Source organism: Erinaceus europaeus, chromosome 4 (assembly GCF_950295315.1).
Source record: "Erinaceus europaeus chromosome 4, mEriEur2.1, whole genome shotgun sequence".
Taxonomy (NCBI): domain Eukaryota; kingdom Metazoa; phylum Chordata; class Mammalia; order Eulipotyphla; family Erinaceidae; genus Erinaceus; species Erinaceus europaeus.
Genome location: NC_080165.1, coordinates 132,583,304 through 132,598,630, shown reverse-complemented (window position 1 = coordinate 132,598,630; position 15,327 = coordinate 132,583,304). Strand labels below are relative to the sequence as shown.

General features: G+C 37.7%; 1 protein-coding gene across 2 annotated transcripts in view; it reads right to left on the bottom strand.

Moving 5' to 3' along the window:
- The window catches only part of MAN1A1 (mannosidase alpha class 1A member 1), a 236,454-nt gene that overhangs the window by 75,794 nt on the left and 145,333 nt on the right, over positions 1-15,327 (bottom strand). The gene's annotated exons all lie outside the window — the stretch shown is intronic.

Genomic DNA, 15,327 nt, shown 5'->3' with positions numbered 1-15,327 from the left:
CCATCCTCTGAAGGGAGGCTAGACAACATACTCTATCTTCCACCTAAGGAAGATGGGTCCTGAAATTGGGGCAGCTTGGAACATTCCTACTCGACCACAGAACGTGAGCTCAGATCTACAGGCATGCAGAGGTCACATAGGCTCCTAAGCTGATTATGGGCCCCAGATCACATCAAATCAATAGGGTTTACAGTCAACAATATTTATACACCTTTCCCATATTTGGGAGCTACTCTCTTCCCTGATCCAGCTTTCTAGCCCCTTTTCCAGCCATGACATTATATCCCCAGACAATAACTTGGATCCACTAGCATATCAGATATCATGCTCAGAAAAAAAAAAAAAACTAGTATAGTCATGGGCCCTTTGGAATATAACTAAAATAGGCCTACTAGCTATCTACAAAATGGAGACCCCCAAATCTTCATCTGTACCATTCTAATTTTTGAGGTTCATGACTAGTCAGCAATTTGTTTGGTTTTATATGTTAACCCTCAGCCACCAGGTTCCAGATGCCATGATGCCAACCGGACTTCCCTGGGCAGATAACCCCACTGGTGTGCCTGGAGCCCCACTTCCCCAGAGCTCTGCCCCACTAGGGAAAGAGAGAGACAGGGAGTATGGATTGACCTGTCAAAGCCCATGTTCATCAAGAAAGCAATTACAGAAGTCAGACCTTCCACCTTCTACATCCCATAATGACCCTAGGTCCATACTCCCAGAGGGATAAAGAATAGGAAAGCTCTAGCTATCTACAAAATGGAGCACCCTCAACTCTTCATCTGCACTATTCCAACCTTTAAGTTCATGACTGATCAACAATTTGTTTCGCTTTGTATATAACTCTCTTTTCAGCCACCAGGTTCCAGATAATAGCAGGATGCCGTCCATACTTCCCTGGACAGAGAACCCCACCAGTGTGTCCTGGAGCAAAACTTCCCCAGAGCCCCAACCTACTAGGGAAAGAGAGAGGCAACTGGGAGTACGGATCAACCTGTCAATGCCCATGTTCAGTGGGGAAACATTACAGAAGCCAGACCTTCTACCTTCTGCATCCCACAATGACCGTGGCTCCATACTCCCAGAGTGTTAAAGAATAGGAAAGCTATCAGGAGAGGGGATGGGATACGGAGTTCTGGTGGTGGGAACTGTGTGGAGTTGTACCCCTCTTATCCTATGGTTTTGTCAATGTTTCCTTTTTATAAATAAATAAATAAATAATAGGAAAGCTATCAGGGGATGTAATTCGATATGGAGTTCTGGTGGTAGGAATTGTGTGGAGCTGTACCCCTCTTATCCTATGTTTTTTGTCAGTGTTGCCTTTTTATAAATAAAAATTATAAAAAATAAAACAAAAAGATAGCAACAATTTAAAAACTACTGACTTACAGTGCTGATATCACTGTAGGGTACAAATCCCATCATGCAGCTAGCTAATTAATTGCATGTGAGTAAATGACTAAAAGTGCTGTTTAATTTAATAGTAACACTTATTCAGTGTTGCTATTAAATTTTTTTCCAGTTAAAAATTACAATTTTAAAACTTCACAATGAAATTGCTACAACTTCAGTTTTTATTTTAGTGCATTTCAATAATTTAAAAATAACCATTCTTCAGCTGGACAGTTTTATTGTGTTTCCCTTTGTTGTCCCAGATGATGACAATTACTATGAGCACTTTATAATGTTCTATAATGCTTCTCTTATTTGAGTAAGACTGCACTTTGTAAACTGAGTATATGGCAGGCTTGCTAGAACTACAGATGTGCATATAAATTATTTTATTTCTCCACACCTATGGACATCTAATCTTTGATAAGGGGGCCCAAAGCATTAAATGAAAGAAGGAGGCTCTCTTCAATAAATGGTGCTGGGAAAACTGGGTTGTAACATGCAGAAGAATGAAATTGAATCACTTTATCTCACCAGAAATAAAAATCAACTCCAAATGGATCAATGACCTGGATGTTAGACCAGAAACAATCAATACTTAGAGGAAAACATTGGTAAAACACTTTCCAACCTACACCTCAAGGAGATCTTTGGTGAAGCAAACCCAATTGCAAGGAAGACTAAAGCAGAAACAAACCAATGGGACTACATCAAATTGGAAAGCTTCTGCACATCCAAAGAAACTATTAAACAAACAAAGAGACCCCTCACAGAATGGGAGAAGATCTTCACATGCCATACATCAGACAAGAAACTAATCACCAAAATATACAAAGAGCTCAGCAAACTTAGCACCAAAAAAGCAAATGACCCCATCCAAAAATGGGCAGAGGATATGAACAAAACATTCACCTCAGGGGAGATCCAAAAGGCTAACAAACATATGAAAAACTGCTCTAGGTCACTGACTGTCAGAGAAATGCAAATTAAGACAACATTGAGATACCACCTCACTCCTGTAAGAATGGCATACATCAAAAAGGACAGCAGCAACAAATGCTGGAGAGGATGTGGGGACAGAGGAACCCTTTTGCATTGCTGGTGGGAATGTAAATTGGTCCAGCCTCTGTGGAGAACAGTCTGGAGAACTCTCACAAGGCTAGACATGGACCTTCCATATGATCCAGTAATTCCTCTCCTGGGGTTATACCCCAAGGACTCCATAACACCCAACCAAAAAGAGGTGTGTACTCCTATGTTCATAGCAGCACAATTCATAATAGCTAAAACTGGAAGCAACCCAGGTGCCCAACAACAGATGAGTAGCTGAGAAAGCTGTGATATATATACACAATGGAATACTATACAGCTATCAAGAACAATGAACCCACCTTCTCTGACCCATCTTGGACAGAGCTAGAAGGAATTATGTTAAGTGAGCTAAGTCAGAAAGATGGCAAACGCTAGAAGAAGAAGTCAGAAAGATAAAGATGAGTATGGGATGATTCCACTCATCAAGAGAAGTTGAGAAAGAAGATCTGAAAGGGAAACTAAAAGCAGGATCTGACTAAATTGAAAGTAGAGCATCAAAGTAAAAACCCTGTGGTGAGGGGTAGACATGTAGCTTCCTGGGCCAGTCGGGGTTAGGGGTGGGTGGGTGGGATGGGACACAGTCTTTTGGTGGTGGGAATGGTGTATATGTACACTCCTAGTAAAATGTAGTCATATAAATCACTAGTTAATTAATATGAGAGGGGGAAAATTAATTGTATGTCTCAAAGTGTTTAAAACACAGACTGAGTCTTTTAAATATATAGGATATGCGGACTGCCTCAAAAGCCTAGACCAAGTAGATCAGAAGCAACCAAAGGGACAGCTACATACAAGATACTGGGTTACTATACAGCAAACCCTAACAAAAGGACTTTTCAAAGTTAACCCAATTACCAAATAATGTGATGATAACATTAACTATCCATTGTCTTTTTGAACCCTAAGATAGCAGGAACCTCACATCTCCACTAGAGAGCCTATATCTCCCCCAGTCCTGGAACCTTAGGATAAGGCCCAGTTTCCCGCATGCCTCTCCCAATCCATATCAAATAATATCGCATCAGCCGATCACAACCTAATCAACCACCTCAACATGCTTCAGCTCAGACTGTGTCCAGAGACTTCACGTGTGGAATGACGTGAAGTCAGCTTCATTACTCGGGTGAGAGCTTTCCTTTCATAGTATTCTCTAATTCCATCCCAGGTGGCTCCTTTTCTAACAAAGTTCCAAAACCTAGATATACACCAGGTTCTGTGAGAGAGAGAGAGCATATGTTCACACGTAGCCATAAACTAGTGCAAAATATATACCTGAAAGCAGAAGTACACTAGAATTTGCAGCGAGTACCCCCCCTAACACATTCTCTCCACTGTTCCAACCTTTGGGTCCATGATTGCTCAACAATTTGTTTGGCTTTGTATGTTAACTCTCTTTTCAGTCACCAGGTTCCAGATGCCATCAGGATGCCGGCCAGGTTTCCCTGGACTGAAGACCCCACCAATGAGTCCTGGAGCTCCGCTTCCCCAGAGACCCACCATACTAGGGAAAGAGAGAGGCAGACTGGAAGTATGGACTAACCAGTCAACATCCATTTTCAGCGGGGAAGCAATTACAGAAGCCAGACCTTCCACCTTCTGCAACCCACAATGACCCTGGGTCCATGCTCCCAGAGGGCTAGAGAATGGGAAAGCTATCAGGAGAGGGGGTGGGATATGGAGATTGGGTGGTGGGAATTGTGTGGAGTTGTACCTCTCCTACCCTATGGTTTTGTTAATTTATCCTTTCTTAAATAAAAAATAAATTAAAAAAATTATTTTAGTTACACACACACACACACACACACACACACACACACTTCTTTAAAGTTCCCTCCTTAAAACAGGTGGTTTAGAAGATTTCTATGATGGTTTCAATATCCTAAGATTCCACAGTGATCTATACTTTGAGGCTTAAAGAACCCTAATTTCTCAAATATTTAGATACTGTCATGTGTATTCTTCATATATAATTAGCATTTCTTCTTAACTCTACTTTGACAGAGGAAAAAAGTGAGGCTTACAGGAGAAATGCTATTGCACGATTTAAAAAATATGATGAATTGATAGTCAACAAATACTTTCTCTTAAACACATAATTTAGTGTTTGGAGAAATATAAACCAGCACGCCATACTTTCCTAAAATAATAGAAATAGGACTTACTTTTCTCAGTTCTTTTTAGTAGCATTTTTGCGATCACTTGAAACCAGGAAAGCTATAGGAATTGGCACTGTCACATATTTTTAAATTATGGAAAATTTAAAATTCTTATTCACTAATTACCCAGTCTGCATACTGCCAGCCAGGCATAATAAGGCACCAGGCAAACAACTCTTTGGGGCGGACAGTGGATAGAACATTTGACAGCTCTTGGAAAAGGCCTCAAAAAAAAAAGATGAAGAAAACAGTTATGTCAATAGCTTTGTCTAATGCATTAATAAACTTTTACAAAGTCACATGGTTTAAGAACTTCAAATGTAACTATTTAAAAACACACACAGAGCGAGTAGGGCGGTGGCGCAGCAGGTTAAGTGCAGGTGGATCCCGGTTCGAGCCCCTGGCTCCCCACCTGCAGGGACATCGCTTCACAAGCAGTGAAGCAGGTCTGCAGGTGTCTGTCTTTCTCTCCCCCCTGTCTTACCCTCTTCTCTCCATTTCTCTCTGTCCTATCCAACAACAACAACATCATCATCAACAATAAAACAACAAGGGCAACAAAAGGGAATAAATTTTAAAAATTATTTAAAATATATACATAGAATCCAAGTTATTTGCAAAATAGATTCACATATATCTGTTAGAGATGATATAGATTTCAAAGTAGCTTATTCCAACTATATGTACTTCCAGGGGGCAGAACAGATTTATACTTAAATTTTGGATAACTTCTCACTGATAAAGCCATTACAGTAATTGCAGTGGGTCTGTTTATTAATTTGTCACAATTAAGTCAATAAGAGCTTTACTAATGTCCTATTACTTGATTAGTTTTGAAAGTGATTATCTTAAGAACTCAACTTAATTGGAAGCCTCTCAATTTACAAGGTACATTAAACTCTCAGTAGCATTTTAAGATTATTCAACATATGCAGGTCAATTACCAGTAATCACTGTTTTGTACAAATGTTCCATGCAAACTATAGCATGACATGACAAAAAGGGAAAGCAAGATTTAATTAATAACGCTAAACTCCAATTGACATTTCCAGTATAACAGGGTAACATGAACATTCAGATGGAGTCTTTCTGAAACTTGGCCTGTTACTCAAAATTAATACAGGGAAGCTACCCACTCTCCACCTTACAGATGAAGATAATTTGTCATGATTGCTAAATCACTAAATTGCACTGCCTGTGCTCATATGCAGCTGCACATTAATTTCCAGATTAGTAAATTACAATTAATTCTTACTACTGCTCCATCACTTTTTTCTTCCACTAAATAAAAGGAACTGCAATCAATTATTATTCATCCCATTTTTTTTCCAGAACAGATCCACACCACCTATTACTGAATAAACAGGAAACATGGAGTCATTAATGTAACTGAGATTGTGAGGCCTTTTAAGAATGAATGGCTATAGTATAAATATTTTATATTAGCTTTCCAATTCCAACTCAAAGATCCAATGCAGTTAGTTGAATTTTTATAATGATTAACAATCACAAGTGCTGAGAAAGTGCCTTAATAGCCAGGCTTATACTGAAATGATTTCTTAAACTTGACTAATTAGATGTGTGGCAGGTTTGCCCTCCACTAACAATGTGAGCCTGGTCTTGCTGTTAATCTTAGAGACACTGACAGAGTAAAAAGCTGCTTCAGTAAAAACCTGACATAGGCTAAGATCCTTAGCAAATATTCCACTGCTTACCTGTAAAGGCATTGTTATGAATCTGTAAAACACCAGTTCTTGCATTTGAAAAAACAAGATGGAAGACAGTTGAAGTCTGGCGTATGCAAGTAACTATGACTGTCCTCAAATTAAAATTCCCTGGGGAGTTAAACTGCTTAAACTTTGGCGATGCCGTGATGCAGGCAGTAGTTATGTGTAATAATCCAGTGCCGTGGGATTTTGTGGCATTGTTCTAAGTACTCAAATTTAGGAAAGATTCTTAACATACTTTACATATACAAGTCTTTTTTTTTCTTTTGAGACAGATTGTTCTTAAATTGCTAATCAACTTTGATAAATTAAATCATTGATTATATTCATCTTTATTCTGCAAGTCTTAAAATACAGACGTTTATTTTTTTTCTCCTATGTCTAATTGACTGGTTAGTCAAACATAAGCCAGTCTACTATGTTCACATGGCAATTTTCTGCCACTTTTCTACCAAACTACAGAGGCAGTGTGTAGAGAAGAAAATTCATGGAAAAACCAAGAGGTGTGGTGTGGAAAAGTAATAAGGACCACTAGAGCTTGTGTTCAAAGACAAGGTGAAAAAGAGATGGACAAAAAAAGAAAAAAGAGATGGACAACCCTATTTATTTGGGCATTAGCTCCAATTATGACTAGAGAAATGAGGGGAAAAAGGGTTCTACACCTTAGTCTCATCAAATTTCTCATAAAGTATGACTTAAAAGCAGCAAAAAATGCTTTGCTCAGAATTTTTTTTAGCTTTTAAGTCCCAATAAAAGAGGTTATATACAAAGTCCATTCAAATTAATTATACCATTCTTACTGTCCACGTGTTCACTTTATTTGGTCCAGCTGCAGAGTACTTGCATGGATGGAATGATCTGGAACTTGGTGAGAGGACTAAATGTTCCAGGACATACCTAGCTCTTCCTCCTCCTCTTTTTTTTTTTTTTTTATTTTAATTTCAACCAGAGCACTGCTCAGCTCTGGTTTATAGTGATTAAACTTGGGGCTTTGGAGCCTCAGGCATGAGAGTCTCTCTGCATAACCATTATGCTATCACCCCCTAATTCCTTGTTCTGTCTCTTCCCGTTTTTTATGAGTGATTTAATAACGGATTACAAATTTATAAAATTACAAAAGAAGAGTTCCACATCACATCCATCACCAATGTTCTATGACACCCCCCCCCCCACACACACACACACTATAGTTCTCACAAAGTCATGATACAATTTGGTCTTCCTTCCTTCCTGCCTCCCTCTATTTCTGTCTTTCATTTTTTTTTTCAAGTCCATGTGTTTCAATGCCCTATAGTCCATATGTGAGCGAAACCATCCAGTAGTTGTTTTTCACTTAGCATAGTCACCTTCAGTCTTGTGTGATGGTAAACGCTGCCACTTTTCTTTGGCCCTGGAAAGTCCTCCCGTACTGGGCCAATGTCACTAGTTGCTTGAAATAAAGCTGCTTTGCCTGAAGCCATTAGTTAATAGAAATAGCTCTCCTTAACAGAAAATTTGAAGTTCTTAAATAAAACATTTATGTTAAAGTGGCCCAAACTTTGCTTTTCAGTCTTAGTGGAGTAACACTAAGGGGTAAAGGAGCAGCATGCCTGGCTTGAGGTCCTAGGCTTGATTTATGGAACCCTACTTCCACCCACCCCCCAATGTCAATGAACAAAAGACATGTAAACTATTTTTTGTTTGTTTGTTTCGGGGGTAATTGATCTTTGGAGTTAGCTATCTTCTTCAAAAAACAAGGCTTCCATTAGGAAACACTGGATTATCAACATATTAACAAAAGTACATCAGAAACAAATATTTCCTTCTCCGTATTTCAGAGTTAAATGCTTTATGGACAGATTTGCTATCTGATAATATAAACAGCTCTGATGATTCAGTTATTTCTTATATTTCAATTGTTCTTAAAGTGGAGCACCTGGTTGAGCGCACATGTTACAGTGCACAAGGACCCAGGTTCGAGCCTCCAGTCCCCACCTGCAGGTGGAAAGCTTCACCAGTGGTGAAGCAGTACTGTAGGTGTCTCTTTGTCTCTCTCCCTGTCACCTCTTTCCCTTTCAATATTTGGCTGTCTCTAACCAATGAGTAAATAAAGATAATAAAAGATAAATTTTAAAAAGTGTGTTCCCCAGACCAACATAATTAGTTTGGGTTTGAAATGTACAATATCCAACCTTATGGAAAAAAAGGGAGTTGGGTGGTAGTGCAGCAGTTTAAGTGTATGTGGCACAAAGCACAAGGACTGGTATAAGGAACCCCGGTTCAAGCCCCCAGCTTCCCACCTGCAGGGGAGTCGTTTCACAAGCGGTGAAGCAGGTCTGCAGGTGTCTATCTTTCTCTCATCCTCTCTATCTTCCCCATCTCTCTCTATTTCTCTCTGTCCTATCCAACAATGATGATATCATCAACAACAACAATAACTACAACAATAAAAAAAAAGGGGCAACAAAAGGGAATAAATAAAAAATTTTTAAAAATCCACACAATAACTCCCTGGGTAAAGCCCAACAATAAGTGTTCTAATACCAAACCTTCTAGGCAATTGCTAAATATTCTAAACTTTGAGGACCGTGGTGCTATTATAAAGCTGGGCATTTTCAAAATAATTTTCTAGTATTTCTATACTTTGGTGATTAAGATGACCACCAAGGGGCAGTAGAAATGAAGCTACCCTCAGGACGTAAGCACTAGATGCAAAGTGCTGTTTGTAAACTCCGGTTAACTATTATAATATGCTGAGGAGGCCTAAAGAAAATGACAGGCCTTTACCTGAATCAGTTGAAAGAGATGGGGGGGGGGGTTAGGAGTCAGTTATGCTATCTGCATTTTTAATGTGCAATTCTTCTAAAGCACTGGGGAGATAGAGACTCACTGAATAAAGGAACCATAATAGTAGGTTAAAAGAATTTGGACAGCATTAGAAATAAGAAATAGGACCATGGGCATGTTTACAACAAGAATACATGCATCTTTCTGGAGACTAGGTTCTCAATGTATTAATTATGCATTTGCTAGCATGTGGGACTTGGGGAAAGGACAGTCTGTTTTATTGAGTCACAACTTCCCATATCTTATAAATTGAATTGTTCTTATTTCTAGAAGAGATTAACTTACCAGTGAATATAAACTTTGGAAAGAAATTGAGTTTTGGACTTACTGCAGGTTAAGATACATAGAAGGGAAGAGAGAAAGAGAGAGAAACAGTGAAAGACACGACAGAGCCTTCTGTACATGAGGTTCCTGTGTTATGCAACAAGCTGAATCCTGGTGTTTGCACAGGGCAAACTGTGTGCTACAACAAGTGGCTAACTCCCGGCCCCTACAGGACATTTTTTTTAAAGTTTTTTTTAAAAATTTTTTTTATTCCCTTTTGTTGCCCTTGTTGTTTTTTTATTGTAGTTATTATTGATGTTGTCATGATTGGATACGACAGAGAGAAATGAAGAGAGGAGGGGAAGACAGAGAGGGGGTGAGAAAGACACCTGCAGACCTGAATCACTGCTTGTGAAGCGACTCCCCTGCAGGCGGGGAGCTGGGGGCTCGAACCAGGATCCTTACGCTGGTCCTTGAGCTTTGAGCCACCTTCGCTTAACCAGCTGTGCTACCGCTCGACTCCCAACATTTTTTTTTTTTAACAGGATAACTACGTGTTGTGTAATCTCTTAGAATACTAGGAAATCATATGTGTGGTATGCTCATGTTGAGAAAAGCCATTTTTTGATCTACACATATTTTATTTTAATGTTGTGCTAGGGATTGAACTGAGGATCTTAAGTATTTGTGATGTCACCCTAGCACCTCTCTGGCCTAGTATTCTTAGTAATTTGTAGGGGGGGGGCATCAAGTCACCACTCTATCATCCATAGAGGTCCTTCTGGTGCTGCCCATTGTGCTACCATGTAGTGCCACAGATCTAACCCAGGACCTTATGTACAGTAAGCTTATGCTGTACCCACTGACCCAGTACTCTTGGTATTTCCAATGTTAATTTTATAGTAAAGAATAGAATTATATTAATCTTCACTTTAAACATACTATACCTCTTTCCAATCAGAAAACAGAAACTTTGGAGAAAAAAACTTAGCAAAATTTAATAATACAGAAATTTCTGTCCACTGTCAAATAAAAACATGGAAATATCAGTAGATACCAAATACTTAACCTAGTTAAGATTGTCTTTCATAGGCTTTATCTGTTCCAATGATACACTTACAGTTTAATATTTAATCACTTTATACCATGAAAGTATTAAGAAATTCACTAATAAACATACTACATGCTTCACACAGGATAATTTTTCACTGTTAGAAAACATTATTCTTTTAAAAAATATTTATTTATTCCCTTTTGCTGCCCTTGTTATTTTATTATTGCAGAAAACATTATTCTTAATAAAGGCCCCATTTCAGTTAAAGTAAAGCAATTTGCAATTTAATTATAATAATATAAATTGCAATGCAACTAATGAAATAGGGAACATTTGCATCAGATAATTAGAGTAGTCAGCAAATAAAGCTTTTCAGAGCAGGAAATAAAAACAGGAGAGGGATTTGTGCCTTATTTCTCACCTTGCTGACTAATGAGACTTGGAATGGTGATCAGGCATTTACCAGCACACTTCTTGCTGTGTGTAATGGAAAAACACATTATAGATAGTTCCACTTAACTAATATCCACCAGGCAAGTGTCACTCCAGAAAAATCCACAAAGGGAAATAAGTGGCAAAAAAGTACATAGTTAAAACCAACTCATTTATCAAGAAAGACAGAATAATTATTAAGGAATGCCTACACTGTATTTCTTGTGATAGAAATGAGTAATGGAAACATTAATGATATTATTTTAAATTAAGAACACATTTTAGACAACCCAAGATCTAATAAGGTTCTTTACCAAGGCTTAGAAATAAGGAAATGATGAAATTCTTGATTTTACAAACCACAGGGGTGATTTTTCTTCATTAGTCTGGAGGATAAAAAAAAATGTATGGGGTCTCTTGTTAAGTAATAACAAGATCAGACATCAAACTTTGACAGTTCCACATTAGAGAAATTGAGTTTTACCAAAATCTAATCTGTTGCAACGGCAATGCTAGCTTTTTAGCTGAGGAGCTATGCAACTTATGCATTTTTATTCTGCTGTTGCACTGGTGAGGCAGCATGCTAGACAAGTCAGCTACCCTGTGTATCACTGAGGTATTTGTTCAATCAAATTACCACTTGCTACTAAGTCACGGTTCTGATCCACTTGCAACTTAGTCTAGCAGCTCTTGATTTAAGAATTTATTATAGATGCAGCCAATGAGATAACTGTAACATATTATTTTTCTGAAAGGATTTGGGGACAAGGCTTCTAACATAGAATCTATAAATTATTTAGTCTCTGCACATTCTCAGTTTGCACAAATACTAAAAAGTAATTTAGATTATTGGTGTTTTGGCTCCCTAGGCATAAATATCCCCAATTCAAAATATTGCTTACTTTAAATTTCCACTTTGTGAGTACTTAGTATCTCTCCTTGGTACGAATATAGTACATCTATCAATTATATGTTTGAGTGTAATAAAACATATACAATCTGTATTCTGCTTTGTCAAACAGGCTGCTTATACTTCAGGGAAAAGATTGTGTCTGTTATCTTTTAAATAAAGTGAAGAGAAGGAGAAAATCTTCCTAGGACAAAGCAGAGAACCTTCATCATAACAGGGACTCAAGTAAATGCTGTTTTTTTTTTTTTTTAACCAAGAAAAAGTGATGGAACCAATTATCTCTAGGCAATAATCTACATATCAGAGGGATGTGAACAGATAATACAAATAAACCGATACTTCCGTTAGCACATAGGTATTGACAAGAGAAACCTCCACAGCATTTTTAAAATTGAGAGGTAAAAACAGAATTATGCTATCACAGACAGAATATTTTATGCTTCACCCACAGTAACAACTGCCAATGGTTTCAAAGCCAGTCAAAAGTGAATGTATAGCTTTTCTAAAAAGGCATTTTCAGCCCCCTCCCCCCCCAATCCTAGGTATTCTTCCACAAACACTTTTTTATTCTGAGAAGGTAATTAAGAAAAGAAGATTTTTGCCAGATGTTTTCCCTTCTTCCTTTGATGCTTCTACTAGTAACAGTCTCCAAAAGCTAGGAAAGAAGTTTTATATGCCAGTTTGCCCTTCTTCCCTAAACCACACTATAAAAATATAGAGATTCAAAGAAAGTACCAGATAGGTACAGGTTGACATCAACAGCACCTCCTGAAATGTAATTATTTCAGATAAAAATGAAATGTTGTTTTCTTCCCCTAGAGGACATTCTTTAAGATGACAAATCAAATTCACAGCTGGAAGGAGAGTGGGTTCAGTGAGTGCACTTGACTAGAGAAAGGCATATATGAGGAATTTAGTGTAGTGATACTACTATTCATTTTCTCCATGCTTATTATGGGAATTTGGTCTAGTTACTGCTTTTAGCAAGTGAGGTTATGAATACACACACACACACACGTTCTACTATCAAATGTCAAATGGTCACCTCATTTCTTCCAGTTAAGCTTGAAATTAGCAGGAAATACATAAATGATGTAGGACATTCTCTTTTTTTTTCTTTTCTTTCTTCTTCTCTCTCTCTCTCTCCCTCCCCTCCTTCCCTCTCTCTTTCCCTCTCTCTCTGTCACCAGAGTTATTGCTGGGACTTAGTGCCTGGATGATAAATTCAGTGCTTCTAGTGCCCTTTCTCTCTCTCTCCATTGCTCCTTGCCCTCTCTCCTTTCCTTTCCCCCTTCCATCCCTTCTTCCTCCTTCCTTCCTTCCTTCCTTCCTTCCTTCCTTCCTTCCTTCCTTCCTTCCTTCCTTCCTTCCTTCTTCCCCTCCCTCTCTCCTTCCTTCCTTGCATATAGAGACAGACAAAAATAGGGCAAGAAAAGGGAGAGAGCAGGAGAGAAGAAGAGAAACATCTGTAGCACTGTGCTACATCTAGTGGAGGTTCCCCACTGCAAGTGGAGACCTAGAGCCCGGTTCTTTGGGTTCCCCACACATGGTCACTTGCCTGCTTCATCAGTTGTACTACCATTTGGTCCAAGAACATTATTTTTCATTATATGAAACTTTCTTATACTCTCTGAACTATGTAGTAAGTCATAAGGTAAAATAATATAGACACAAGTCAAGGTAAAAAAATTGAAGGAGCAGTGCTCTGGTAAAAAAAAGAAAGAAAAAAGGAAAGAAAGAAAGAAAAGAAAAGAAAAAAGAAAAGATAAGAAGTATAGAGTGGGGGACTGAACCTGAGACTTTGGAGCCTCAGGCATGAAAGTCTCTTTGCATAACCACTGTATTGCATAACCCCGACCCTATATTGTTGTTATTGTCATTATTATTATCAGTTATTAACAGTTCAGCTTTAGTTTATGGTGGTGCTAGGGATTGAACCTCAAACTTCTGGTGCCTCAGGCATGAGAGTCTTTTTGCATAACCATTGTGCTCGTTCCCCACCCCCTACCTTCTTCCTATAAATGACTATTAATCACAAATTTTGAAATGGCTTGTAAAAAAATGAATTAAAAAAAAAGAAACTCATGGAAAGTGGTGCTTGCTCAAAGAAGACATGGAAGCTCCTGGCTCCTTCTACCTGCTTCTATTTTGCTGATTCTAAATCAAACCTTTTATAATAAACTATGACCTAGAAAGTGAAAAAAAAAATTGAAGGGATCAGTTAATGTACATTAAAGAGGTGTAGTTATGAAAGGGTAAGAGGATCTAGTGTTTATGATTTTTTTCAAAATATTTCTTTATGCGGCAAAAAAAAAATCTCCACTGTACACTGGGATAGATTTAAGCTAAATTATCTTAGATATTAAAAGTAAATAGTAATTAAAGTTACATAAGCTATAAAATGTGCCCCTCACCTTTTCTTATTTTTCTTAACAATATTTACATGTTTTTAGAGAGGATATAACCAGAGCAAATTCCTAGCTAAGTGGTGCTGGGATTGGTGACTGAAGCCAGATCCTTAAACACTCAAGTTCTGAACTCTACCTGGTTACTTTTTTTTTTTTAATTTTTATTTATTTATCATTGCCATGATCTTCAAACTGACAGAAAGCCATAGGACTCTAAAATGGTAAAAAAACAAACAAACAAAACAACATCCTGAGATAATCACACTGCACAATAGAGAACTACCTCAGGTTAACACAATAAAAGGGTACAGACTTTCTCCATCATCAGTCAGTGCCTCAGCACATATGTCCCTACATGTGAAATCCTTCTCTCTCTCTCTCTCTCTCTCTCTCTCTCTCTCTCTCTCTCACATACACACATACACACACACTATACAAACACACAGAATTATAGTCAGGTACTTTGCATACATAACATGCAAAAGAGAACAAAGCATGAAATTTCATTTATTAGTGAATGATTAATTTCATGATGTTAGGAAGAGTGTCACTAGAATAAATAATTATCTGCTACAATTTTGTAAATAAATATTAAATAGTGAATAAAATAAAAAAGATTATGCATTAATCTCTCCAAACCATCCTGTATCCTCTGGGCATTTCTATAATAATGAAGCTGTATGTATATATCAGTGTGCACATATATATCCTATATATTCTAGTTGTACTATGTATATACAGTATAATATTAGATAAGTGGCTTAATCTTTCTGTGACTTCAGTTCTTTACTAGTATTTCAGAGATAACAACAATTCTGACCTTATTGGATTAGTTGTGAGAATTAACTATTCTTTATTGTAAGAGCCCAGAACGGAACATATTGCTTATGATGATAAAATATCACCATCATTAAATATCACCATCATTAAAAAAAAAACCAAAACACATACACAACTAGTTACTTATGGGAAAGAAGGAAATTTAAGATAAAGTTGTTTATTAACCATTTGCTCTAGCAATCAAGAAATTCAAACTGCTCCCTGGAAGAGTAACAGGAAGTCTTCA